General features: G+C 39.2%; 1 protein-coding gene across 16 annotated transcripts in view; it reads right to left on the reverse strand.

Annotated features, from left to right (window-relative positions):
• ANKS1B (ankyrin repeat and sterile alpha motif domain containing 1B) overlaps positions 1–21,299 on the reverse strand; it is a 1,163,282-nt gene that overhangs the window by 554,909 nt on the left and 587,074 nt on the right. The gene's annotated exons all lie outside the window — the stretch shown is intronic.

Here is a 21,299-nt window from a genome sequence, read left to right on the forward strand (position 1 = left end):
AAGGGGAGAAAAGCCTGACTCTGAAAACCATGTGGTGTGGTTAGAGAAATAAAGGTGGTAAAGATAAAACCTCAGCCCCTAGCATAGCCTCAAAAGCCTGCCTGGATATGTAACACCTGTGGCACCACTAAGTAGTCCCCTGCCTTCTGTTGAGTTCCTTTGGCTACTTGTATGTCTCCTGAACCTCTCATGTGAAATCCCTTGCCCCAGAGTCCTCTATTGTCACTCAAAGTGTAGTCTGAGGACCAACAGCGTCAGCATCTACTAACTCAGATCTACTGAAACAGATACCATTTTCCCCAGGATCTGCAGGTGATTTAATGTACATGTTAAAGGTTGAGAAGCACCGCTCTACAACACACAGTGTACTGTCTGAGAGAGAGACTTGACTATTGCATATGAAGACAGCCTGAAAGTTATAAGTATCCACCGTCTATTCATTCATTCTCTCAGTAGACAGTCATTAAGCACTACGAGTATCCCACAGGCCCTATTCTTAAGGAGTTAGCACTTTGCTACTATTTATTGAACACTATTCTGTGCTTTGCATTGTGTGCAGTGCTAGGATTACAAAGATAAATAAGACACTGTCCTTGCCCTTAATGAGGTTTTAGACATATTAGGAAATGGTTAATGCAAAAGAAGTGTTACCATTTTAATGATAAAAATAGGTACCTGGTACTGGGGTTACAGGAGGAACAGTGGGTTCGTGTGAGGAAGATGTCAATCAAGTTTTATAGAAATGGAATGCTTTTGTGAAGGAGATGAGCTTGAGATGAATCTTAGAAAAAATAATAAGGTTTTTTTTTCTTTTTTCCAGGTGGACCCTGGGGCATTGAGGGCAGGAAGATGCAGGGAAGGGTATAAAAGACAGAGGGAAAAACATTAACAAAGGCTTAAGGGCAAGAAATAAGTTGGTCTATTTAGATAGTTTTAAGTAGCTCCATATGGCTTCATTATAGGTTTGGAGGAGGGTGGGTTGGGGTCTGATGAGCAGAGAAAAGACTGGAGAGCTTGACAGGTACCAGATTTAGAGGATCACACAGACTAATAACTTTGGGATTAATCCTACAGAGTAACAGTATAGGAAGTCACCGAAGGGTTTAAGTTAGGTGACAACAGGATCACATTTGTGTTTTAGAAATATCACTCTGGAGGATGTTTGGGGAATGATGATTAGCCAACTTGGCTGCAGAATAAAGCACATGGAGAAAAGTAATAGCAGGTAAGGCTGGAAATGTATCTTTGGCTCCAGATCATAGAAAATACTGACTGCCATGTTTTGTGCTTAGTGGGCAGTGGGGAGCCACTGAAAATTTCTAAGTAGGAGAATGCTGTGGACAGGGAAGAGACTAAAGGAAGAAGGCCAGTTAGAAAGTTATTGCAATATTTTAGGCAAGAGGTAATAAGAACCCTGATGACTCCAAGAATAGAAATTAAGGGATGGATTCAAGAAGCAGGTGCATAATTATAAGCACAGTTTCATTACTCGTTTTAGGATGGCACAATTTTATACATAAATCAGATCTTTATAAGTGTCTCCATTTTCACATCCAAATATAGCCTTTACTTATGCACCAATCACTGGGTGAGATGCTTTTAAAGTTCTTTGGGTCACCAAGCAAAAAAGTTCTTGCTGATTTAGCTCATCCATAGTTTGGTTCTAAATGGAATCTGCATTCCTCAAACTCACCCAAACTCAGAATAGGAGTCTTGTCACAGAATTGTTTGCTATGCACCTTTTTGTTGTTTCCCAGACCTGGATATGTTTCTAGAGAGGCTTACTGGTTATTACTCACTTTCAAGAAAATGGCCTTCCCTTTTCACATTTCCAGCCACTTTCCCACTAGCATGTGTTTTAGACAATAAAAGTTTTGTTTAGTCGATCAGAATCCCTGATTTCATTAGGTGGTAGGGAGGTAAAAGTCACATTTCCAGTTCTCAGTTTCTTCAAAACAAAGCGTGTGGTGAGTTGTAGGGTAGGTACAGCTTGATCACACTTCATGTACTTCAACCACTGCCAGATTTAATCTTCATATTATCTGAGGCTGTGGAGCTTTATTGCTCATGTTAGATTATTCTGAATTTCATCAGAAAGTATTTCCAAGTGTTTCAGTTTCAGAACATAGAATATTTATAATCTAGGTCAAGCATCATGCTTGGCCTGACTTCCAAAACAGAGAATTCCAAATGACCATTTTCTCCTCTAAAAATATATGTATATTTTTTAAAAGATAGGAAAAAGCATTCCTGTCTATCAATTTTCCCCATGTTACCATTTGTCTTCTGGCCCGGATGGCTCTTTTCTTTCTAATTCAAGGCCCAACAGGCATAGAGAGTGATGAGAAACATTTATGCTGTAATATTAACACTTACAAAATCCCACTGTTCTTATCTGAGCTTTTCATTTTTGTTAAGATGCTTAACCAGAATGGAAGCTGCCCACACAATTCTTGTATGAAAATTATACTTGCTCAGTAATATTCATATCTCCACCTACTTTTGAGTGGAACAGAGCAAGCACTAAGATATGCATGTCACATTTGCATGAAAATATACCATACACAAATTAAGGTTTGCATGCCCAATTTCAGATGCGTACTACCCTATAAATGCACACTAGAAAAAACATAAACTTTCCATGTCCAGACATTTTCCTCTCCAGGTGGTGATTTTGTTTTCCCTAAAAGGGAAAGATAGTGATAGCCTTAATTTATGTAGTACCTTTTCCCTTTCTCCTTTCTCTACAAGAAATAGGAGTGGCTGTTTCATGGGCACTTTAAAAAGGCACAAATCCTTTCTTCCTTAACATACAGATCTTAGTCAGGGTGTCCCAGAAGACTGGTTCTTCAGGCAAATTCTAAAATAAAGTGAAATTTGCCAGTATATTCTCTCTTTTATGTTTCTTTCCCTCTCTTAGAGTTACCCCAGTTCCTTGCCAGCCCCATAGCTTAGAGACCTCTATGCAGAGATCTCCCAGACTATTCTCCCTATTCCACATTCCACAGTATAAGATATTTCAATTCACAAAAACAGGCTTGCACAATCCTGTTTAGTCCTCACAACGGTCTTACAATTTTATAAGCTAATAGAGCATGTATTGTTAGTGATCACTATTTTTCACTTCTAAGAGCTCTAATTCCTTTTCTAAGCTATTTGCCTCTCATAGTTTTATTTCTCCTGTTTCTGATTAATAATTTATTGTTTTTTCTAAATAAAATGTATTTATCTCTTCAAGCTTTTAAAAATACCTGTTAGAATGGTCCATGAAATTAATTTATCTGAAAAGAATCATGTTTTGGTTGTTGATTTTATTGGCTGAACTTATTAGTTTTAAATTTCTTTATGTATTTCTAAATTTTGGATTTCAGGCACCCATCCTCCTGACCCCTGCTTTGCCCCTGATCCTGGCTTTTAACCTTGGATCACATTTTCAGTTTTGCACAAAACACTTCTACTCACTCTGCCATACAGAAACTGAGCTACTGGATCAGAATCTAACAATCCCCAACCCTCAAACCTATGTACTATTTGGGGTTCTATTGCATTTCTGGTCCACTGAAATGTTTATCTGGTTTTTGAATTGGGCCTTGTCTTTCGGATTTTTAGCCTTATACTTTGTTTCTCATTGCTATGTATTGTGAATTTATGGGACCATCTTGATCAGAAGTTTGTGGTATCCCAATGTAATAGCTAGAAATGAAATGAAAAAGGTTTATTAGTTTGCCCCAAATAGTGGAGCTAATCAATGATACAGCCCCGGCTCTAATTCAAGTCTTTCATTTGGCCCTGGTAATGACAATTTATATAATTTTACAGAGAACTTCCCTTAATGAACTACTGATCAGCTGTGGTAAAGCAAGAAAGCACATGACACAGAAGATTTGCATTCAAGTTCTGACTCTGCCAATTATTAATCTCTCTTGGTTTCAGTTTGCATGTTGTATAATGGCAATATTACTAAATCCCTTACAGGGTTGTTGTGAGATTAGTACATGTGAGAACTTCTTCAAAAAATGAAAGGACAATGCCAATCTGGAGGGATTAATAGCTAAAATACTTGTCTTTCTAAAGATATATAAGTAATAATGCATTTATTTCTGAGAAATAATAAAATGAAGAAAAAATAATACAATATAATCAAGTAGTATATTCTTCCAACCAAATTTCTCTCTCTAAATACATATATATGTATATGTATATTTTAATAGCATATACATATATTTTTAATAGCAACTTAATTGAGCACTTGTCAAAACTAACAATACCCATATACAGGTACTCAATCAAGAAACTGATACCTTAAGGAACTTTGAGGAAGGGCATTGATAGAAAATCAGAGAAAGTAATATTAAGTTGTTTGACAAATGTAGTATTGGTTGTCTTAGTTTGATTTGCTGCAATCTTTGCATTTGAATCTCAAGGATAAAGCTTCCACTTACATTTAACCCTTTCAATAAGCTATTAGTGAGTAGACTGCAGACTATGGAATCCTCTTTAGCTGTTTGGAGCAGAAATGAATTTCTTCTAGGTACTATGTAGCTCACAGAATCTTTGGGAGGGCTAAAGAAACAAGCTTGGAGTTTCACAATCAGAAATGAGGCATCCGGGGTTAACGCCAACAGAAGTAATACACACTACTCACACTACCTGACCATTCCAGAAGAAATACTCACCCACCAGGATAAGTACCTAAGTCTAGATTGAAGACATTCAACTGGAACTGTCTAAAAGGAACCAGATATCTCTACCACCATGCTTGTCACGTGTGGCTGCTGCTTTTGCAGCCCCTTTCTGCCTCTAAGTTTGCTCAGGGGAACCAAGTTCCAAGTGGAACTTTAGCTTGAAGGGAATTTACAAATGAAGTATGACTTTTTTTTTCAGGCTCTATGGTAGGACAGTGAGATATAATGGCATTGAAATGGGTAGTGAGTAAGGCAAGCTGCATTATCTGCCATAGGCTGGCACTATAATTTCCCCCATTTTACAGATAAAGAAACAGAGCCTTGGGTAGATCATGGTCAATGCTCAATGATAAACAGTTAGTATGGGAAGAAGCCAGGATTTCAACCCAGGCATTCCAATTCAACATTTGCCTTCTTAGCCACTATTCTGTTTAATAATTACATGTTTACATGACTTCTGCCCTAATAGAGTATGAGTTTCTTAGGAACAAGGATTCTTTACGACTCAGGAAGTATTTTTCAGTATCAAATGCTGGGTACCATTATTCGTCATTCATTCAAAAACTTTTATTGAATATCTACTATGTTCTAGGCATTCTTTTAGCACCTAGGAAAATGGGAGTGAGCAAAATAGGTATAGTTCCTGATCTCATGGAGATTAGTGTTTAGTGGCACAGAGTCATTAGATAAAAAACTACACATTAATTAAACACAACTTTTATTACATGTGATATGACAAAAAGATATATGAAAATAAGAAAGCATTTAAATGGGGGATTTAAGCTAATTTTCGTGGGTAGGCAAGGAAAGCTTTCTCTAGAGAAGTGACCTGAATTATAGAAACTTGTAAGAAGAGTAGGTGTCAGCCAGACCAAGGGACAGGTCAAGGCAGAGAGTACTGTAGGCACATGGAACGAACAGAGTGCGAGAAGGCCTTGAGGTTGAAAGGAGCTTAGGGAATTGAGAGAAGGTCAGTGTGGCTGGAACATAGACAGTAAGGGAGAGATGGACTTGGAATAAGGATAAAGAGGTAGGATCTCATCAACTGTTCACTGAGTGACTGAATTTGTGCATGCACTAGCATGGGGTATTAGTGATTCCTTCAAGCTTCCTTTTTACACCGAGATTCTATGATTCCAAACGAGCCAGTAAATATCTGCATTTTAGAAAAGGAAAAGTGAGGCCAGAGTGGTAAACTGCCCTAAGCTCATGAGAATATATTCAAAGCCTACCTAACACTTTAGAATTCATCACTTTTGTGGATGCTGTGGATTCTAAAAGGAGAAAAGCAGAATGGATCCAATTATCTAAAAGTAAAATGGTAAAACTAACAGAATAATTTAGTATAATTAAAATTAGGCAAATGGTTCCTTTCACCTCCTTTTCATAAGGCATTTCAGATAACATTTTGCCTTGATGAATAAACAAAAATGTTTAGAACTTTCCCTTAAGCTCCTTTCAAACAATGGAAAATGCACAAAATGCTTATATTAAGAATGCTATGGAGATCCAATAGTGCCTGGTTCAGGTTCTTCTCCCTAAGAATGGCAGCTTCCACAGAATGCTGGGTTTTACCCCACTCATCTTAAGAAGGCTACTGCGCATCCTGGAAGAGGGTGCAGCCACAGCACTGGTTTTGCATTTTCAAGAGACGCTGGGCACCCTCACACTTCTCCTTGGCCAACTGGCGAAAAAAGTGGCCCACACCATCCAGAGTCACATTGTTACTGTCAAAATAGAAGCCCAGAGAGCCATGTGGCTGACAGGGTCTTGGTGCTCCAGCGGGGTGTCAGGCCTCGGCCTCTGAGGTGGGAGGGCTGAGCTCAGGACACTGGTTCCCCAGAGCCCTCCCGGCTGCAGATGATATCAAACGGCGAAAGCTCTCCCAGAGATCTCCATCTCAATGCTAAGATCCAGCTCCACTCAACGACCAGCAAACTACAACGGTGGACACCCTATGCCAAACAACTAGAACGACTGGAACATAACCCCTGCCATTAGCAGAGAGGCCACCTAAAATCATATAAAGGTCTCAGACACCCCAAAACACACCACCGGACATGGTCCTGCGCACCAGAAAGACAAGATCCAGCCTCATCCACAAGAACACAGGCACCAGTCCCTTCCACCAGGAAGCCTATACAACCCACTGAATGAACCTTAGCCACTGGGGGCAGACACCAAAAACAACGGGAACTACAAACCTGCAGCCTGAGAAAAGCAGATCCCAAACACAGTAAGTGAAGCAAAATGAGAAGACAGAGAAACACACAGCAGATGAAGGAGCAAGGTAAAAACCCACCAGACAAAACAAATGAATTGGAAATAGGCAGTCTACCTGGAAAAGAATTCAGAGTAATGACAGTAAAGATGATCCAAAATCTTGGAAATAGAATGAGGAAAATAAAAGAAACGTTTAACAAGGACCTAGAAGAACTAAAGAGCAAACAAAAAATGATGAACAACACAATAAATGAAATTAAAAATTCTCTAGAAGGAATGAATAGCAAAATAACTGAGGCAGAAGAATGGTTAAGTGACCTGAAAGATAAAATAGTGGAAATAACTACTGCAGAACAGAATAAAGAAAAAAGAATGAAAAGAATTGAGGACAGTCTCAGAGATCTCTGGGACATTAAACATATCAATATTTGAATTATAGGGGTCCCAGAAAAAGAAGAGAAAAAGAAAGGGACTGAGAAAGTATTTCAAGAGATCATAGTTGAAAACATCCCTAATATGGGAAAGGAAACACTTAAAAAAGTCCAGGAAGTGCAGAGAGTCCCATACAGGATAAATCCAAGGAGAAACACGCCAAGACACATATTAATCAAACTATCAAAAATTAAATACACAGAAAAATATTAAAAGCAGCAAGAGAAAAACAATAACATACAAGAGAATCCCCATAAGGTTAACAGCTGATTTTTCAGCAGAAACTCTGCAAGCCAGAAGGGAGTGGCAGGACATACTTACAGTAATGAAGGAGAAAAACCTACAACCAAGATTACTCTACTGAGCAAGGATCTCATTCACATTAGACAGAGAAATTAAAAGCTTTACAGAGAAGCAAAAGCTAAGAGAATTCAGCACCACCAAACCAGCTTTACAACAAATGCTAAAGGAACTTCTCTAGGCAGGAAACACAAAAGAAGGAAAAGACCTACAATAACAAACCCAAAACAATTCAGAAAATAGTAATAGAAACATACATATTGATAATTACCTTAAATGTAAATGTATTAAAGGCTCCCACCAAAAGACATAGACTGGCTGAATGGATACAAAAACAAGACTCATATATATGCTGTCTACAAGAGACCCACTTCAGACCTAGGGACACATACAGACTGAAAGTGAAGGGATGGAAAAAGAAATTCCATGCAAATGAAAATCAAAAGAAACCTGAAGTAGCAATTCTCATATCAGACAAAATAGACTTTAAAACAAAGACTATTACAAGAGACAAAGAAGGACACTACATAATGATCAAGGGATCAATCCAAGAAAAAGATATAACAATTGTAAATATTTACGCACCCAACATAGGAGCAACTCAATACATAAGGCAAATACTTACCGCCATAAAAGGGGAAATCGACAGTAACACAATCATAGTAGGGGCTTTAACAACCTACTTTAACCAATGGACAGATCATCCAAAATGAAAATAAATGAGGAAACACAAGCTTTAAATGATACATTAAACAAGATGGACTTAATTGATATTTATAGGACATTCCATCCAAAAACAACAGAATACACTTTCTCCTCAAGTGCTCATGGAACATTCTCCAGGATGGATCATACCTTGGGTCACAAATCAAGCTTTGGTAAATTTAATAAAATTGAAATTGTATCAAGTATCTTTTCTGACTACAATGCTATGAGACTAGATATCAATTACAAGAAAAAAATCTGTAAAAAATACAAACACATAGAGGCCAAACAATACACTATTTAATAACAAAGAGATCACTGAAGAAATCAAAGAGGAAATCAAAAAATACCTAGAAACAAATGACAATGAAGACATGACAACCCAAAACCTATGGGATGCAGCAAAAGCAGTTCTAAGAGGGAAGTTTATAGCAATACAATCCTGCCTCAAGAAACAAGAAACATCTCAAATAAACAACCTAGTGTTACACCTAAATCAATCAGAGAAAGTAGAACAGAAAAACCCCGAAGTTAGTAGAAGGAAAAAATCATAAAGATCAGATCAGAAATAGAGGAAAAAGAAACAAAGGAAACAATAGCCAAGATCAATAAAACTAAGAGGTTTTTGTTTGAGAAGATAAACAAAATTGATAAACCATTAGCCAGACTCATCAAGGAAAAAAGTGAGAAGACTCAAATCAATAGAATTAGAAATGAAAAAGGAGAAGTAACAACTGACACTGCAGAAATACAAAGGATCAGGAGAGATTACTACAAGCAACTATATGCCAATAAAATGGACAACCTGGAAGAAATGGACAAATTCTTAGAAAAGCACAACCTTCCAAGACTGAACAGGAAGAAATAGAAAATAAGAACAGACCAATTACAAGCAATGAAATGGAAACTGTGATTAAAATTCTTCCGAAAAACAAAATCCCAGGACTAGATGGCTTCACAGGTGAATTCTATCAAACTTTTAGAGAAGAGCTAACACCCACCCTTCTCAAACTCTTCCAAAATATAGCAGAGGGAGGACACTCTCCAACTCATTTTATGAGGCCACCATCACCCTGATATGAAAACCTGACAAAGATGTCACAAAGAAAGAAAACCACAGGCCAATATCACTGACGAACATAGACGCAAAAATCCTCAACAAAATATCAGCAAACAGAATCCAACAGCACATTAAAAGGATTATACACCATAATCAAGTGGGTTTATCCCAGGAATGCAAGGATTCTTCAATATATGCAAATCAATCAATGTGATACACCATATTTACAAATTGAAGGAGAAAAACCATATGATCATGTCAATAGATGCAGGAAAAGTTTTCAACAAAATTCAACACCCATTTATGATTAAAACCCTCCAGAACGTAGGCACAGAAGGAACTTTCCTCAACATAATAAAGGTCATATATGACAAACCCCCAGCCAACATCGTCCTCAATGGTGAAAAACTAAAACCATTTCCACTAATATCAGGAAGAAGACAAGGTTGCCCACTTTCACCACTATTATTCAACATAGTTCTGGAAGTTTAGCCACAGTAATCAGAGAAGAAAAAGAACTAAAAGGAATCCAAATCGGAAAAGAAGAAATAAAGCTGTCACTATTTGCAGATGACATGATACTATACATAGAGAATCCTAAAAATGCTACCAGAAAACTACTAGAGACAATCAATGAATTTTGTAAAGTAGCAGGATACAAAATTAATGCACAGAAATCTCTTGCAGTTCTATACACTGATGATGAAAAATCTGAAAGAGAAATTAAAGAAACACTCCCATTTACCATTGCAACAAAAAGAATAAAATACCTAGGAATAAACCTACCTAAAGAGACAAAAGTCATGTATGCAGAAAATTATAAGACACTGATGAAAGAAATTAAAGATGATACAAACAGATGGAGAGATATACCATGTTCTTGGATTGGAAGAATCAACATTGTGAAAATGACTATACTACCCAAAGCAACCTACAGATTCAATGCAATCCCTATACAATTACCAAGGGCATTTTTCACAGAACTGAAAAAATGTCACAATTTGTGTGGAAACACAAAAGACCCTGAATAGCCAGAGCAATCCTGAGAAAAAACGGAGCTGGAGGAATCAGATACTATATTACAAAGCTACAGTAATCAGGACAGTATGGTACTGGCACAAAAACAGAAATATAGATCAATGGAACAGGATATAAAGTCCAAAGATAAACCCACGTACATATGGTCACCTTATTTTTGATAAAGGATCCAAGAATATACAATGGAGAAACGACAGCCTCTTCAGTAAGTGGTGCTGGGAAAACTGGACAGCTACATGTAAAGGAATGAAATTAGAACACTCCCTAACATCATACACAAAAATAAACTCAAAATGGATTAAAGACCTAAATGTAAGGCCAGACACTATAACTTAGAGGAAAACATAGACAGAACACTCTATGACATAAATCACAGCAAGATCCTTTTTGACTCACCTCCTAGAGAAATGGAAATAAAACCAAAAATAAACAAATGGGACCTAATGGAACTTAAAAGCTTTTGCACAGCAAAGGAAACCATAAACAACATGAAAAGACAACCCTCAGAATGGGAGAAAATATTTGCAAGCGAAGCAACTGGCAAAGGATGAATCTCCAAAATATACAAGCAGCTCATGCAGCTCAATATCAAAAGACCAAACAACCCATTATAAAAATGGGCAGAAAAACTAAATAGACATTTCTCCAAAGAAGATATATAGATTGCCAGCAAACACATGAAAGGATGCTCAACATCACTAATCATTAGAGAAATGTAAATCAAAACTACAATGAGGGGGCTTCCCTGGTGGCGCAGTGGTTGGGAGTCCGCCTGCCGATGCAGGGGACACAGGTTCGTGCCCCGGTCTGGGAAGATCCCACATGCCGCAGAGCGGCTGGGCCCGTGGGCCATGGCCGCTGAGCCTGCGTGTTCAGAGCCTGTGCTCTGCAATGCGAGAGGCCACAACAGTGAGAGGCCCGCGTACTGCAAAAAAAAAAAACCAAACAAACTACAATGAGGTATCACCCCACACTAGTCAGAATGGCCATCATCAAAAAATCTACAAACAATAAATGCTGGAGAGGGTGTGGAGAAACGGGAACCCTCTTGCACTGTTGGTGGGAATGGAAATTGATACAGCCACTATGGAGGACAGTATGGAGGTTCCTTAAAAAACCAGAAATAGAACTACCACACGACCCAGCAATCCCACTAGTGGGCATAAACCCTGAGAAAACCATAATTCAAAAAAGCCATATACCACAATGTTCATCACAGCACTATTTACAATCACTGGGACATGGAAGCAGCCTAAGTGACCATTGACAGATGAATGGATAAAGAAGATGTGGCACATATATACAATGGAATATTACTCAGCCATAAAAAGAAACGAAATTGAGTTATTTGTAGTGAGGTGGATGGACCTAGAGTCTGTCATACAGCGTGAAGGAAGTCAGAAAGAGAAAAAAAAATACCTTATGCTAACACATATATATGGAATCTATAAAAAGAAAAAAGGTCATGAAGAACCTAGGGGCAAGACGGGAATAAAGATGCAGACCTACTAGAGAATGGACTTGAGGACATGGGGAGGGGGAAGGGTAAGCTGGGACAAAGTGAGAGAGTGGCATGAACATATAAACACTACATAATGTAAAATAGATAGTTGGTGGGAAGCAGCCGCATAGCACAGGGAGATCAGTTCAGTGCTTTGTAACCACCTAGAGGGGTGGGATAGGGAGGGTTGGAGGGAGGGAAATGCAAGAGGGAATAGATATGGGGATATATGTATATGTATAACTGATTCACTTTGTTATAAAGCAGAAACTAACACACCATTGTAGAGTAATTATACTCCAGTAAAGATGTTTTAAAAAAAGAATGCTGTGATTTGTTCCTTAGTATATTTTTAATCAAATACAAAAAAAAAAAATCAAATTGCCCTATTTCTGTCCAAAGAAAAATGCAATTATATTCCATTTCTTAACACAGGAAGAATCCTTAAAATTACTCTACCCCATGTAACATACGTTTTCAAACTTTTCAAAGATTTACATTATTAAACATTCCAAAGTAATGGTTGAAATCATGTATTAATTTATATGTGTATCTTTTAAGTCTATAAATGAAATATCTCGCTGTTCAAACACATTCAGTGAGCAGGAGCTATATTCAATGAAGAAAAGTAGCCTTCCAGACCCTTCAGGAATATGTTGAATATCTCATGATTCATAATTGTTTTAAAATAGATGGTTTATTTCTTAATTATTTGAAGTGTTATCATAGATATATACTTGAACCTCAAACACTGTCCCTGACATTCATGAAATGGTCTTAAAATTACTTTTCCTTTTCTCATCTGCTTCTCTCCCAGGTCAATGGGTAGAGCATAAAGCCTCCAATGTAAGGCTAAACCCTTGTATCTGTCCTCTGAATCTCACAGCCTTTTGCCTACTCTGGGACTTCACTTAATCAATGATTAGTTTCTTCTCAGTATCTGCAAACTTTTCCTCTGAACAAACTAGTAGTTCTTTCCTGTCAACGTATAATCATGTTCAATTTTCACTCGTGGTAAAAACAGACAAAAACAAATAATAAAATAATCCCTCAAATATGTCTTGATATGTCCCTTGATCTATAATCCTTGTTTTCTCTTTTCCTTCATATCAAAGATTTTTATGGAGTAGCTGGTGTTTACTAGCTCCTCTTTCTCACCTCTCTTTCACCCTTTAACTACCTTGTAGCTTCTGCCCCTATGCTCCAATGAAACAGCTACTGAAATCATCACCAGTGACCACTTAATTGCCATACTCAGTGGGCACTTTTCAGGTCTTTTTGGATTGACCTCTAGGCAGCATTTGATATTATTAATCAGATAGTTCTTGAAGCTGATGGCCCCATAAGGAAAAATAAGCCAGGCTTCCAGAATTACCACATGGTAGGTGCCCACTTTACACTCAATTGAACTATTTTATGTGTGCAAGAAATAAACTTACATTTGTTAAGCCACTGGGATTTATGAATTGTTCTACCACCTAGTATTATTTACCCTGACAAACACATGAATCTTATTAGGTCATTCCTTATCTGATCTTCCTGATTAGCCTCAACTGTCAGCAATCTCTCTATGAACTCTATACCCCGGCTACACAAAATATTTTGCATGTATGTGTGTGTACTATTGCCCATGCTATTTTTTTTTTTTTTTTGGCGGCACGTGGGCCTCTCACTGCTGTGGCCTCTCCCGCCGCGTAGCACAGGCTCCGGACGCGCAGGCTCAGCGGCCACGGAGCATGGGCCCAGCCGCTCCGCGGCATGCGGGATCCTCCCGGACCGGGGCACGAACCCGTGTCCCCCGCATCGGCAGGCGGACCCCCAACCACTGCGCCGCCAGGGAAGTTCGCCCATGCTATTCTTAATCCCTTTCTGTCTATTATCTGTTGACATTCTTATTCTTTTAGTGTCATTTATAGCCTCTGAAAAAACTTCCGTTTCTGACAAGCATAGTTACTCCCATTGTACCTCATATACTCTGTGCTATGAACTGCATGTTTGTGTCTCCCCAAAATTCATATATTGAAACCTATTCCCTTGATATGATAGTATTTAGAGGTAGGGAGGTGATTAGGTCATGAGGATGGAGTCCTCATGAGTGGAATTAGCACCCTTATAATAGAGATCACAGACAGCTCCCTCACCCCTTCTGCTCCGTGAGGACACAGTAAAAGGAGGGTAGTTTATGAACTAGAAACAGGCCCTCACCAGACACCAAATCTGTGGCACCTTGATCTTGGACTTCCTAGTCTCCAGATCTGTAAGAAATTTGGTTATAAGCCCCCCTTATAGCAACCTGAGCTAAGACACCCTTCTATTGTAACACCCATAATATTGCATCATAATTATTTTCTGTCCCCACCTAAACATTTTGAGGGCAGACACCATGTATTTACAGTGGTGTTACCACTGCCTAGCATTATCTTTGCCACTTAATAAGATGCTCTTAGGTTTGTGGAATATATGAATTATAAGATTTGCATGTATACTTTGTTAAATGAGGTTCAAATAATAAATGCTCGACCCTTAAATGAAATTTTATAAGAACATTAGACTCTGGCAAACACATTCATGGTTTTATATTTTTCTTTCCTTTAGTTAAACCCTTGCTATTAAAGATTTATAGCTTTCTAAAAAATAAATTCTTACCAACCACTGGTTTTAAAGGTTAGGTTGGGCAACAACTACATGAACTAAATATACCCTTTGTATCTAATTTCCTTAGAGGTGATTTTCTGTGCACAATAAATTTATCTTTTGCAAATAATATTTGCTTATGATCAGTCACATTTTTTGTATTTCAAATGTATTAATATTTTAATTAGCTATAAGCAATAGGAAAGAGATTTATCCAGTCTGCTGTGCAAGTGCTAATTTGATTTTAAAAAACAACTAAGAGCACTAATTTTGTTGTCAATTTCATATTCTTATAATTACCTCTTAAATAGGCACCACTTTTCTCATGGTAATCACTGCTGTTTTCAAATGGCTTAAAAAGAAGAAAAACATTTAGGCTAATTCTTGGAACAGATGAAGCTATTTATTTTGACATTTATCGGCTGTGGACCATGTCCTTTCCAATTCTGAAAAAAGACAACCTGGAAACTTCTGTGTTTAAAACAAATAATTTTAATAATTTTAGGGTGATTAAAAGTGGAAACACTTTCAGGTGTCAAATAAGATGATCCTAATTCATCTTATCTCAAAGGTACTGGCCACTGACATTGGCTGGGGTACTGTTAAATAGTTACTGTGCCAACTGCTCAATAGAGGAGTCTGAGGAGTCAGATGGGCAAGATCTGGGGACCTAAGGAATAACTCTTCTCTTTCTCTCCAGGAGATGTAGGGTACTTCTTTTAGGCAAGGTCATAGTAACTGGAAGGAAGACAAAGTTTATGAAGTAGGTTGTAATGCAGGAGGATAGTTTAAAGGAACAATGGAAAATTGTGTTAGTATAGTTATGAGGTAGAGATTCAGGTTGCTAAATATATATAAAGAGAACAGAAGAATATAAAGCTGTGTCAGAAGGAATCATGGAACTTGAACAGTATAAAGGACTTTAGAGAGACATCATTTTAGTTCAAACCTTTCATTTTAAAGAGGAGGAAACTGATCCTTAAAAAGGTTAAATCACTTGACCCAGGTTGCACAGAGAGTTAGTGAAAATAGTGTCTGTGGGTTCCTATGGTGGGGATGGGGAAGAACATAAAAGGGAAGAAAGGAAGTGGGTCTCTTTTCATTCTGATCCAGAAACGCAAATCCTTTAAAAGGGTATGCAGACCTTTTTAAAAAAACATTACCTGCTGAGCTGAACCAAATGCTGCAGTTGGTACCCAGGCTAGGCCAGAAAAAAGTGCTCTGTAAAATTTTTTTGTGTATGGATAACCTTCATAAAATTGGTTCATGTTTGTTTTTAAATTAATTCACATCTGGCTGGAGATGACCTAAGAGTTATATAGGGTTTGTGAAATTGGGCTGCTGGCATTATTTTTGGGGATCATTCTGCCTAGCTTGGCTTGGAGAACATTTTTCTGCCATTGACTTGGATGCCTCATGCTACATAATTCAGTTTTAATAAATACATATCTTATAATGCTATTGAGAAGTAATGCTTAAAACAAAAGCACAAATAAGAATGACATAAATATCAAACATTCTGGGGAATATCTGGAAGAGAATCTGTGCTATGAGAATAGCTTACTCAGGCAGAGAAACACTGAAAGACTTAAGGAAAACCACACAGAATTGAGTTTTGCCATAAATACTTTCTTGCAGCCACCAAAAAATTCTTCTTCGACTTTAGTGACTGTGATGAAACTATACTATAACCTACTTTCTTTTTTTTTTTTTTTTTTTTTAAACATCTTTATTGGAGCATAATTGCTTTACAATGGTATGTTAGTTTCAGCTTCACAACAAAATGAATCAGTTATATATATACATATGTTCCCATATCTCTTCCCGCTTGCGTCACCCTCCCTCCCACCCTCCCTATCCCACCCCTCCAGGCGGTCACACAGCACCGAGCTGATCTCCCTGTGCTATGCGGCTGCTTCCCACTAGCTATCTACCTTACGTTTGGTAGTGTATACATGTCCATGCCTCTTTATTGCTTTGTCACCGTTTACCCTTCCCCCTCCCCATAGCCTCAAGTCCATTCTCTAGTAAGTCTGTGTCTTTATTCCTGTTTCACCCCTAGGTTTTTCATGACATTTTTTTTTTCTTAAATTCCATATATATGTGTTAGCATACGGGTCTCTTGTAGACAGCAAATATATGGGTCTTGTTTTTGTATCCATTCAGCCAATCTGTGTCTTTTGGTGGGAGCATTTAGTCCATTTACATTTAAGGTAATTATCGATATGTGTGTTCCCATTCCCATTTTCTTAATTGTTTTGGGTTTGTTATTGTAGGTCTTTTCCTTCTTTTGTGTTTCTTGCCTAGAGAAGTTCCTTTAGCAGTTGTTGTAGAGCTGGTTTGGTGGTGCTGAACTCTCTCAGCTTTTGCTTGTCTCTAAAGGTTTTAATTTCTCCATCAAATCTGAATGAGATCCTTGCTGGGTAGAGTAATCTTGGTTGCAGGTTTTTCTCCTTCAACACTTTCAATATGTCCTGCCACTCCCTTCTGGCTTGCAGAGTTTCTGCTGAAAGATCAGCTGTTAACCTTATGGGGATTCCCTTGTGTGTTATTTGTTGTTTTTCCCTTGCTGCTTTTAATATGTTTTCTTTGTATTTAATTTTTGACAGTTTGATTAATATGTGTCTTGGCGTATTTCTCCTTGGATTTATCCTGTATGGGACTCTCTGTGCTTCCTGGACTTGATTAACTATTTCCTTTCCCATATTAGGGAAGTTTTCAACTATAATCTCTTCAAATATTTTCTCAGTCCCTTTCTTTTTCTCTTCTTCTTCTGGAACCCCTATAATTCGAATGTTGGTACGTTTAATGTTGTCCCAGAGGTCTCTGAGACTGTCCTCAGTTCTTTTCATTCTTTTTTCTTTATTCTGCTCTGCAGTAGTTATTTCCACTATTTTATCTTCCAGGTCACTTATCCGTTCTTCTGCCTCAGTTATTCTGCTATTGATCCCATCTAGAGTACTTTTAATTTCATTTATTGTGTTGTTCATCGTTGCTTGTTTCATCTTTAGTTCTTCTAGGTCCTTGTTAACTGATTCTTGCATTTTGTCCATTCTATTGTCCATTCTAGCTCCAAGATTTCGGATCAACCTTACTATCATTATTTTGAATTCTTTTTCAGGTAGACTGCCTATTTCCTCTTCATTTGTTAGGTCTGATGGGTTTTTATCTTGCTCCTTCATCTGCGGTGTGTTTTTCTGTCTTCTCATTTTGCTTATCTTACTGTGTTTGGGGTCTCCTTTTTTGCAGGCTGAAGGTTCGTAGTTCCTGTTGTTTTTTGTGTCTGTCCCCAGTGGCTAAGGTTGGTTCAGTGGGTTGTGTAGGCTTCCTGGTGGAGGGTACTAGTGCCTGTGTTCTGGTGGATGAGGCTAGATCTTGTCTTTCTGGTGGGCAGGTCCACGTCTGGTGGTGTGTTTTGGGGTGTCTGTAGACTTATTATGATTTTGGGCAGCCTCTCTGCTAATGGGTGGGGTTGTGTTCCTGTCTTGCTAGTTGTTTGGCATAGGATGTCCAGCACTGTAGCTTGCTGGTCGTTGAGTGAAGCTGGGTGCTGGCGTTGAGATGGAGATCTCTCGGAAATTTTTGCTGTTTGATATTATGTGCAGCTGGGAGGTCTCTTGTGGATCAGTGTCCTGAAGTTGGCTCTCCCACCTCAGAGGCACAGCACTGACTCCTGGCTGCAGCACCAAGAGCCTTTCATCCACAGGGCTCCTTAATTTGGGATGATTCGTTGTCTATTCAGGTATTCCACAGATGCAGGGTATATCAAGTTGATTGTGGAGCTTTAATCCGCTGCTTCTGAGGCTGCTGGGAGAGATTTCCCTTTCTCTTCTTTGTTCTCACAGCTCCCAGGGGCTCAGCTTTGGATTTGGCCCCGCCTGTGCGTGTAGGTCGCCGGAGGGCGTCTGTTCTTTGCTCAGACAGGACGGGGTTAAAGGAGCCGCTGATTCGGAGGCTCTGGGTCACTCAGGCCCGGGGGTAGGGAGGGGCACGGAGTGTGGGGCGGGCCTGCGGCGGCAGAGGCCGGCGAGAAGTTGCAGCCTGAGGCGCGCCTGTGCGTTCTCCCGGGGGAGTTGTCCCTGGATCCCGGGACCCTGGCAGTGGCGGGCTGCACAGGCTCCCCGGAAGGGCGTGTGGCTAGTGACCTGTGTTCGCACACAGGCCTCCCGGTGGCGGCAGCAGCGGCCCTAGCGTCTCATGTCTGTCTCTGGGCTCCGCACTTTTAGCCGCGGCTCGCGCCCGTCCCTGGAGCTCTCTCAAGCAGCGTTCTTAATCCCCTCTCCTCGTGCACCAGGAAACAAAGAGGGACGTAAAAGTCTCTTGCCTCTTCGGCAGTTCCAGACTTCTCCCCGGACTCTCTCCCGGCCAGCCGCGGTGCACTAACGCCCTGCAGGCTGTGTTCACGCCGCCAACCTCAGTCCTCTCCCGGCGCTCCGACAAAAGCCGGAGCCTCAGCTCCCAGTCCCGCCCGCCCCGGCGGGCGAGCAGACAAGCCTCTCGGCTGGCGAGTTCCGGTCGGCCCGATCCTCTGCGCTGGAATCTGTCCGCTTTGTCCTCCGCACCCCTGTTGCTGTGCTCTCCTCCGCGGCTCCCAAGCTCCCCCACTCCGCCTCCCGAAGCCTCCACCCGCGAAGGGGCTTCCTAGTGTGTGGACACTTTTCCTCCTTCACAGCTCTCTCCCGCTGGTGCAGGACCCGTCCCTATCCTTTTGTCTCTGTTTAGTTTTTTCTTTTGCCCTACCCAGGTACGTGGGGGGTTTCTTGCCTTTTGGGAGGTCTGAGGTCTTCTGCCAGCGTTCAGTAGATGCTCTGTAGGAGTTGTTCCATGCGTAGATGTATTTCTGGTGTATCTGTGGGGAGGAACGTGATCTCCGCGTCTTACTCTTCCGCCATCTTCCCGGAAAGCTCAACCTACTTTCTTATTTTCATTATCTCTTGTAATCTGTGTTTCATATAAAACAAAGTGATAGATTACTAAGAAATCAAGATACCTATCTTGACAGGACACTTATGTCGGGCAAAAGACTCATCTGAAGATAAAAGTCACACCATTTATAAAAACCTTAGAGAGATCTGACCAATCCATTAATTATTCACTCAAAAGATTAAACATCCAGAGGTTGAGTTCCTCAACCCTCATTGGCAATTTTTCTTTTGGCACATTGGTCCGCTAAATTTCTCTTGATGTTTATGAAAGCTATTTCTCTTAAGAACATAGTTTTTTTCTAAATAATTTAGAGTCTGTTAGAGCTATAGCTAAAGATTCTCAATAATTCTTAAAAACTTACTTCATGATACATTCCTATGAGATTTGACCTTGTAATTTGCTTCATATTGTAATTCAAATTGTAACCTATCAATCCCAAACAGAGATCTTATCCCTTCAAGTCCAATGTATATAAAACTAAACCACATGACCCAAGCCCAGGTTACTTTTCTCCTAACTGGAATTTTTGCTTCTCTTCAGTATAAATCTTACAAGGATGCCAGACCAATCTCAAGTGAGGCAGCACATTTGGTCTTTAGAGTCAGATGTATATGGTTGAAATGCTGGCTTCACTACATTTTATTGTGAACTGTTGGGTGAACCTCTTATTTCCCTTAAGTCTCAGTTTCCTAATCTGCAAAACTGAGATAATACCAATCACATAAATTTATGGAGGAGAATAAATCCATCTATTGCTTATAAAAATCCTGGCATACAGTAGGCACATAATAAATGGTAGTGAATATAACTATCATCACCTTCTAATACAGTGCTTTCTCGTGTCATCTCATAGTTAAAAATCTACACTGAGTCCCTCTGGTCATATCGAATTAAATTCAATCTCTTCCCCCATTCTGCTTTTAGTGCTTTCTATATTCTGGCCCAATTTTATCTCCTTTCCCAGGACCCAGAGCATAAACCATAACTTTGATCAGTCTAGTTTCCTTGTGATCTCTTTCACTCAGCATGTCAATTCCTGGATGTTGTCATTGTTCTTTTCTTTCACTTTGCTTGCGATATCATCCATCTTTATACCAGGACCTACCCATTTTGTAAGCTTTCGGCTCACATCCAATCCATTTCCTCTATGCAAGATTCCCTTGATGACACTAGTCTGTTGCTTTCTTCTCTAGCTCCTAGTGCCAGCTCTCAGAGTAACTGGGAAAAGGATGGAATTTGTCTATAATATACTCTCATTTTCCCTATTGCAGCCTGCTCTTCTTTGTATATAATCCTACCACTTTGGGCATCTATTTTACATTGTTATAGAGATTACTTGTTGAATACTAAAGTAATTTTCTTTTCCGTTGAAGCTACTAGGATTATTATCCAAAGAATGGATGAATTTACATTTAGGCAGATTATCTTGATTTCAGCTAAGCTCCTATTTCAGCACACGGGGTTCTCTTCTGCTTCATGCAACATAAAAGAAGTATCACAAATCTCCTATGAACTAAATAGTAATTATAAGTTAAATAATAGCACAATATGGTATACTATATCCAGAGAGTATTAATAAATGGATCTATACAACCAGGAAGGATATAGTAATATACCACAGGGGTCTGATATGAGTCTTAGACCTTTTCTGTTCATTAGGGACAGCATGGAATAGTGTAGCAATTCTCAAATACAGATTCCTCGGTTCCACTCAGGACCTGATGAATCAGACATTCTTGGGTAAAGCCTTGGAAACATGTAATTGTTTTTCATGTGATTTCTAATGTACTAGGAA

This window comes from Pseudorca crassidens, chromosome 11 (assembly GCF_039906515.1).
Source record: "Pseudorca crassidens isolate mPseCra1 chromosome 11, mPseCra1.hap1, whole genome shotgun sequence".
Classification (NCBI taxonomy): Eukaryota; Metazoa; Chordata; class Mammalia; order Artiodactyla; family Delphinidae; genus Pseudorca; species Pseudorca crassidens.